This window comes from Cryptomeria japonica, chromosome 8 (assembly GCF_030272615.1).
Source record: "Cryptomeria japonica chromosome 8, Sugi_1.0, whole genome shotgun sequence".
NCBI classification, from domain to species: domain Eukaryota; kingdom Viridiplantae; phylum Streptophyta; class Pinopsida; order Cupressales; family Cupressaceae; genus Cryptomeria; species Cryptomeria japonica.
The window spans coordinates 484,600,771-484,608,514 of record NC_081412.1 but is presented as its reverse complement, the minus strand read 5'-3'; the positions used below and the strand labels follow the sequence as shown (position 1 = coordinate 484,608,514).

General features: G+C 31.6%; 1 long non-coding RNA gene across 1 annotated transcript; it reads left to right on the top strand.

Moving 5' to 3' along the window:
• Positions 1–305: 305 nt before the first annotated feature.
• On the top strand, positions 306–4,113 carry LOC131077282 (uncharacterized). The gene is made up of 4 exons (XR_009113572.2): positions 306–531; positions 2,833–3,226; positions 3,433–3,529; positions 3,719–4,113. It is a non-coding gene; the product is annotated as an uncharacterized LOC131077282 (long non-coding RNA).
• The last annotated feature ends 3,631 nt before the right edge of the window (positions 4,114–7,744 follow it).

Here is a 7,744-nt window from a genome sequence, read left to right as displayed (position 1 = left end):
TGTTTTCATCTCCAACATTAGTATGCTTTGATAACTGTGCAGATTGAATTTAATCTTATATCAAAGTTTCATTTTTGTTTCTATTAAACTATTTTAAAAATTATTAATTTTTTGATTTGTCATTGGCTGTTTCATTTTTTGCTGGGGTTTATTTTTTACTTTTATTTTAATATTTGCTATTTTTATTATGAAAGGTATATTGCAACCCAGTTGTTTAATGAATCTAAAATATTTAAATGTGCTACATATTATATTAAAAACTATTCATCATGACATATAATGGGTATTGGCAAATTTATTATATGCACTCATTCTCCACAGAATTCATTAATTGCTGAGGTACGAATGCATTTATTTCACCAGCTCTTACTGCCTGTGATGTCCACTGCTTCATCTAGGAGACCTTCTAGACTGTTCGAGGAGCTTTGAAACACAACAACTGCTTTTTGTAGGGTATGGTAATATTTTTCCTCCAAAGCTTGCCCATTTTTCCTAAAAGGCGTCATTGATAGCATAATCCAGAATCTTGAGGTAAGTCACCCGCCATGGTTTGAGTGTTTTTTTCTTCACATTTCATTGATTAAAATGTAACTTTGATTTGTTAAATGAAATGGAGAACAACAGAGTTTTGATGGTGGGAAACACATAAAGGGCATGCTCAATTTGGGCAAAAGCAAACACAAACATTTGAGTGGAAAGGGACTATCATTGCCTCCTTTTGCCAATGCCAAGTCCAAGACAACATACAGTCTAGCAGAATTAAGTACATGTTCTAACTGTAATTTTTTGTAATTAAAAGAATTAAAAAGTGAATTGTAATTTTCTGCACTGAGAACAAGTTTCACTACATTAATTCTGTAACCGCTTAGCGTAAGTTTTAGGACAACAAAGATTCTCTTACATTCATTCGTATTTCTGAGTAAATCCCTTGGTCACGAATTGATATCTTCAGCATCAGTTTTTATTAGGTTTTTAATTACACCCAATTTTGGTTTTATCGGGCATATCATGTTCAGGTATTCATTTCATATGCAGTGTTTGTCTGTAATTTTAGTCTATTTTGCAGGGTTTATTATGGTCTTACAAAATTAGACCAATATGCCCTGCTTTACACTATTGCCAAGTCATATTTTATTCGTTGTAATTTCATCATTTGAAATGGCTTAGGTTTTAAGACTAATGTGAAATATTCTATTTTGTATTCCAAGCTTTCTTACATACACATGCATTGAGTATTTTCAGGCCATGCCATATTGCCTCAGTTATCTATTGTCGTTCAGGTCAAATTGTAGAACATTTACAAATGAAATAATGTAGTCTAAAGACACTAGGAAAATGCAACTAGAAAAGATTCTAACAACAGAAATACGCTTGAACTTTTTAAATTTTCTGTCTTTATGTAATTACATGCGTTAAAAAGAATATCTGCTTGTTGCAAACTACTTACTGGTTGTATCCAGCACGTTCAGCTGATAACTTTTGAAGTTTCTACACACCCTGTAAGTTAGCTGAATGTCTGTGGATCTTGAACAGCCTGACCCTGCTGCTCTCAAGAACTTGCTATAGAAATGCCTGTGGGTTTTTGATCCAAGTGCCAAGGTGTGGTAGCACCAGCATTTTCAAAATGAAGTTTTGGTTTATAATTTTCAATGTTATGCTCTCACTCCCTTGGTGCTTCCTATATTTTCTTTATCTATGATATTCACAACCATAGGTAATTATCTATAATTAGTGCACCTAACAGGCAGATAACTCTCTAAAGTGTCCAATGGAGGACAGCTAAATTTAGCAGCTTCTATATACTCAGAAAATTATACTCAGAAAATTACAGCAACAACTAGTTATAAAAAAGAACACAACAAATGATTTTCCTGTTTATTGAAAGTTACAGATTCAGAACATTCGTCATGAAAATGGAACCTTATCAACACATCAGCTCACAACATAGAGCTTGGCAACAACACAGGAAAAATAAAAATAAAATAAAAACCTCTCAAGTTCTCAATTACCAGCATGGACACTAATTTGGAAGTCATTCCAAATTCAAGAGTCAGCCTAGTTGTTGTACACTGATTTTCTTCAGATTCTTGTATGATCACCCAAATAGGGTATTGATTTTAAAAGATTTTTTCTTACAATTTTTGGTTTTCTTCCTTTATTTCTGGTTTGATTGCTTTCTGCTGGGCACAACCAGTTTTCTTGAATCAGCTTAAAGCCATTGTGCTGGTCATTATTTGGCCTCGTGAAACTCAACAGCTAGTTATCAAAAACAACACAACAAATAATTTTCCTGTTTATTGAAAGATATAGATTCCGAACATTTGTCATGAAAATGGAACCTTATCAACACATCAACTCACAGCATAGAGCTTGGCAACAACACAGGAAAAAGAAAAAGAAAATTAAAACCTCTCAAGTTCTCAATTACCAGCATGGACACTAATTTGGAAGTCGTTCCAAATTCATGATTCTGCCTAGTTGTTGTACAGTGATTTTCTTCAAATTCTTTTCAGATCACCCAAATAGGGTATTGATTTTAAAAGATTTTTTCTTACAATTTTTGGTTTTCTTCCTTTATTTCTGGTCCGATTGCGTTCTGCTAGGCACAAACAGTTTTCTTAAATCAGCTTATAGCCATTATGCTGGTCATGGATTCTTATTTGGCCTTGTGAAACTTTTTAAGTTAAAATACTAAATATTCTCAAATTTTCGAATGAAAATATTTCATTTGCAATCGACGGTTAAAAAAAGCAAAAAAAATTGGTGAATATTAATTAGCCATTGATGTTTTTCTTCTTACAAATTTGCTTGGTTGCACCTTTTACTCCACAGGCTGCAGCTCCTCTTCAGAACTTGAGAAAGCCAACACAGGGGAGTCTTCGTGAGCATCAATCAGAGTGCTCAATATCATATCATAGGCAAAATTCCTCAGCTCGCGCTTCAACCACCAACACAGCTCACTGCACCACTTGCATCGCAACCACAAGTTTTGCATACAAACCCTTCTTACAATGCACAATTGAAACTGTAGAAAGGAGTTGTCGATTGTACCTTGCACACTATACTCTTGCAGGAGAACTTTCCTGGCCTCGCAGAAATACCATTTGAAAAATACAAAAAGAACATGTCAACAGTTGTCTATCTACTGTGAAAGTTTGAAATACAAGGAGATTTCACACTTTCCATGGACAAATCCATCATTGCGATAACAAAAGAGACCACAACTGTAAGCTTTTCAATACCACTCCTTTCTATTGCTATGATTTAACCACATTGATTTTCATTACACATATGTTTCATTGCACATGATCATATCGTATTTTCAGCATTTTGCTTTCAATTCTTTTATGTTTTGCACAAGAACATTTCAAATTTATTGTTTTCAATTTGACAAAATCATAATACCCTTGCATGTTAATCATAAATATGCAGGTCACCACTATTGAAAAACACATCTGATCATCAGTGAAGTAGAAAGACTACAATTTTGCCTCCTCGTGTTTCATAAGACAATTTTGTTCATATCTTTGTATGTAGTTTCTATTATACTGCCTTAAACATTTAACACTGTTTATTTTTCAACGTATTTTATCTCTCTGCAAATATTAATATTACTATCATCCTCCTCTTCATTCTATTTTCAAATCACTTTCTTTTCATTTTAAGTACACAAACTTATCTGACCTACATTCTTTCCTAACACTCCTTAATATTGCAGGTTTTTCAATTCACAGTCTACAAAACATCAACAACTTCACACTGTGACTATTGAAGACCTCACACCAATACTCTTCCATGTATAGTGATTATAGCAGTGTTCAGTTTTTGCAAATATAAAACATGAGCAGCTCCCTGAAAAATCTCTTGAACAGATTCTACTTGTTAAATTTTTGTAACTTTTGCAGCTTTGCTTAATATACTTTCTTTTAGCCCTTTAGACTATCTAAATTTCATAGCATTGAACAAACATTAACCAAACGACATTCTGATTTTGATGCTGCTATGCATGGCAAGTAAATATGATGATGGTCTGATTTTAAACATGCCATAATCAATATGGTTTTGGACATGACAGTCTGATTTTCAATGCAAATAATCTATACCCGTTTATTATATTTTGTTTCTTTGTTACATTTATGTGCCAATGATGTTGCTTCTCTGAAAGTTAATTCTGTTTCCAGCTCCACATTCATAATTTTGTACAAATTCAACTCTAACAATTATCGCTAAATTATTTATAAAATTTGTTTTGATCTTTTTAAAAGACCCCACTTCACTTTACAAAGTTATTTATTATGATGCAAATCTCATTCCACTCATAGCTTCTTCCTCATTTCTCCTTACAATCCAACGCACCTCATACCATTGCAGATACTATCTCCAAGTCCCTGCTATTTTTTCGCAATAGGCAGGGACTCAGCTCTACAGAGCTCTTGTATTAATAGTAAAATCAGCTCTATAACAATATCTAAAATAAATAACAATTAATCAATCATCAATAAACCAAACGATACAAATAATTAAATAACCATCAAGATTGGAGACAAAAATTATGTTATCGTTGAAAAGGTTTAATGCTAAGATAATAATTGCTTGTTAAGTTAAATCAACAGTGTGCATAAATAGAGAGTAATGGCCTAGAAAGTAAAAAGTCTACAAATTTATTAGTTACTTGTTGGTAAATTTTTTGAATTTTTCAAATTATTATTTATACACAAAAATTTAATATTTTTAAATTTATAGTGGATGAGATTTGATTTCTGTAGATTATTTATAATTTTTTTGAGTTTTATATCTTGTAAGATGAAACACCACATTTAATGTTTACAATAAAATATGAAATTATTTATTTGTTTTATAGAATTAATTGAGAAAGATTTTTGACGCATGACTATAAAACTAAGAAGGTAAGAAAAACACTACAAGCATGACGAATACATTGAATTATTCGGTGATAAGATAATCGTCACATTTTAAGTATTGTGAAACTTCAACATTTTGAAGATTACAATACAAAATATTATAACGGTTTGATGAAAAACCTTGAAATATGCTCTACGAGATGTAGATGATCTTGCCCCTGTAAAAAATACAAACTCTTTAGAATAAGAAATGAAAATTAGAAGATTAAAAATAGAAGCTGAATTCTACTACACCATTGTCAACGAAGAAAACACAAATGACAGTCTACAAAATAAAATCATACCTTGTGAAACTTTCTCATCTTTTTATTATTTTTATTTAGTACCTACATACACTTTGTCAAATGTCACATGTACCAGAGCTCTGTAAGGAATTAGTGGTTAATTGATTTCAGTTGGTTGCAAATAATTTGGTTGTATTTTTGTAAATCTTTATAACAAAAGACAAACAATTCTAAAGACAAATATATAGATAAAGGCGACAAATTAAGTACAATTAAAGCAAAAAGTTGTAGATGGCTTTTTTTGCAGTATCAAAGTTAAGAAGAGAGCTGGTTGAAGAATTTGTCCATGAAAAGGCTGTTATTTCTGCTCGAAAGGCTGTTATTTCTGCTCGAAAATTGGTGTCAAGACAATTAAATGCTTACCATCTATTTTGTTATGAGGGTTATATAACTAAGAATTAGTAACTATTTTTTTTATTGAAATAAAAAAAATAATTACAGATTCCAAGAGCCTAGAAGATCATGAGCAGTAGACATTGCTGCTATCTCAAGGATCTTTCAAACTTACAATTAAGGAAGAACAATAATCTTACACGAACCCTGTTGTTGCATAACAATAATCCAATAAGTCCAGCATTAAGAAAAATATTACAACCCGAATATGATCAGAAAAACACCTGTGCAAGCACAAGGTGATATCAAACGCTCATCTTCCAATAAACTAGCTTCACCCAACACAAAAATTGGAGTTGATTCCAAGCAAATTCTACAGATTGGATCAAATTTCTCACTCCCTGTACCCATGCATATTTTGGCAGTCTGAAACTGAAATTATTTTGACTTGATACTAATATTTCCCATCAGGAGTAATAAGTAGCTTTAGTTGGATTTCTACTTGCTCAGGATATGCACAATCCTCACTGCCAATTTAGGAAGCAGTGATAATTGCTCACCGTAGCCTTCATAGTTTGCCTCAACTTGTACTTACCATTTCCTTTCACATTAAACATAAGACATATCCTAAACACATGCTTATCTTACATTTATGACATTACCACACCACTATTGAAATAAAAGATTCACAATCCAATTGTTCCTAACATAACTACCAAAGCAAAAAACTACAAACTTCTTGTGGTCATTTAAGGAAATCACCGTGACTTTTAGTAGTGGCTTCAACATATAAGCTAAGTCACAAATTTAACAAATACCACATATCAAATGCTATATTAAAATCTAAAACTACTTATGCTATAGCTGAAAAAAGATGAACATGTTGACGGTGTTCTCAACCATATAGTTACTAACTCGAACTTTCATTTTAGTCTAATCCTGAAAAATACATATAATATCTTATTACATTGTTTGTAGTTCACAAAACATAAGAAAAACAGTATGGTTGACATTACCTTGATCACAATATTGTGCATTCTCAATTTATAAGCAAGGTTATCATTCATAAATAATTAGCTATATACAATTCCACACAAAGATTACTGATATGCTACCAAACCAAAATATTCCAATTTGAAATTGAACTGTACTTTACATGCAACGCAAAGATCAGTTGAAAAAAATTAATTTCATACTAATAGTGAACAAGACAACAAAACACAAGTCAAACCAACAGAAATTTAAATCCAATTTCTCTAAAAATGCTCATCTAGAAAGGTAAGCAAAAATGAATAGATATTTCAAAATCTCTACACAAGTAGCTAACAAGGACATTTAACTATGAGATATACAAAATTTTAACAAACAAGCTAACCACCACGAGTTTTTGTAATACAACCACTCAGGTGCAAATCAAAATTTATACAACATAAGAGTACCATACCACAAGTTTTTTGAGGAAATTTAAGCTTAAGGATAATTATGCAGCAATAATATTTTGAAAAATCTTGGACCCTTTCTTCCACAAGAAGCTGCTCCAATTGTGTCACGGGTAAGTGTTTGACAATTACCATTACCCATGGATTTGATTTAATATAAAGAAGTCTACTGGAAACATCTTAATTTCATTGAATTCCAGCAACATAAATGTTTTAACAATAGAAAAAGGAATGGATTTCAGACCACACACAAGTTCTTATGTATGCAAACAGAAATCTGCACATTTACCTGGAAGAAGAGAGATGAGGAGATCTGAAATTTCAAAGCAAGTAATACAGATTCTTTTGTTCGTGGACAATGTAAAATGAGAAGAAAATAGATGACCACTACTAAATTTCTCTATGTGCACCAGTCAGTCAAAATTAATGCATAGTTTTCAACCAAAAAAATCAAAATTATCAAGAGAGGATGTTTCTAGAAAAAATTAAATGTGACAAGTCTACATACAGTAAAATGTACAATACAAATAGTTCTTTGTATTCAATATACATACAATTGTCAAAAAGTATAAAAAATATACATTAAATGAGATGACATTTGTCACAAAAATACATGCTACCAAACAATATTTTATTCTGATTTTGTTTTGTTTCACTAAATGAGATAAGATTTTGGCAGATTTTTGTGGATTTGAAGGGCCATTTATCATTATGAAGGAGACCAAAATATTTATTGACATTTTGGATGGTTGTTAAATTTTTTGAC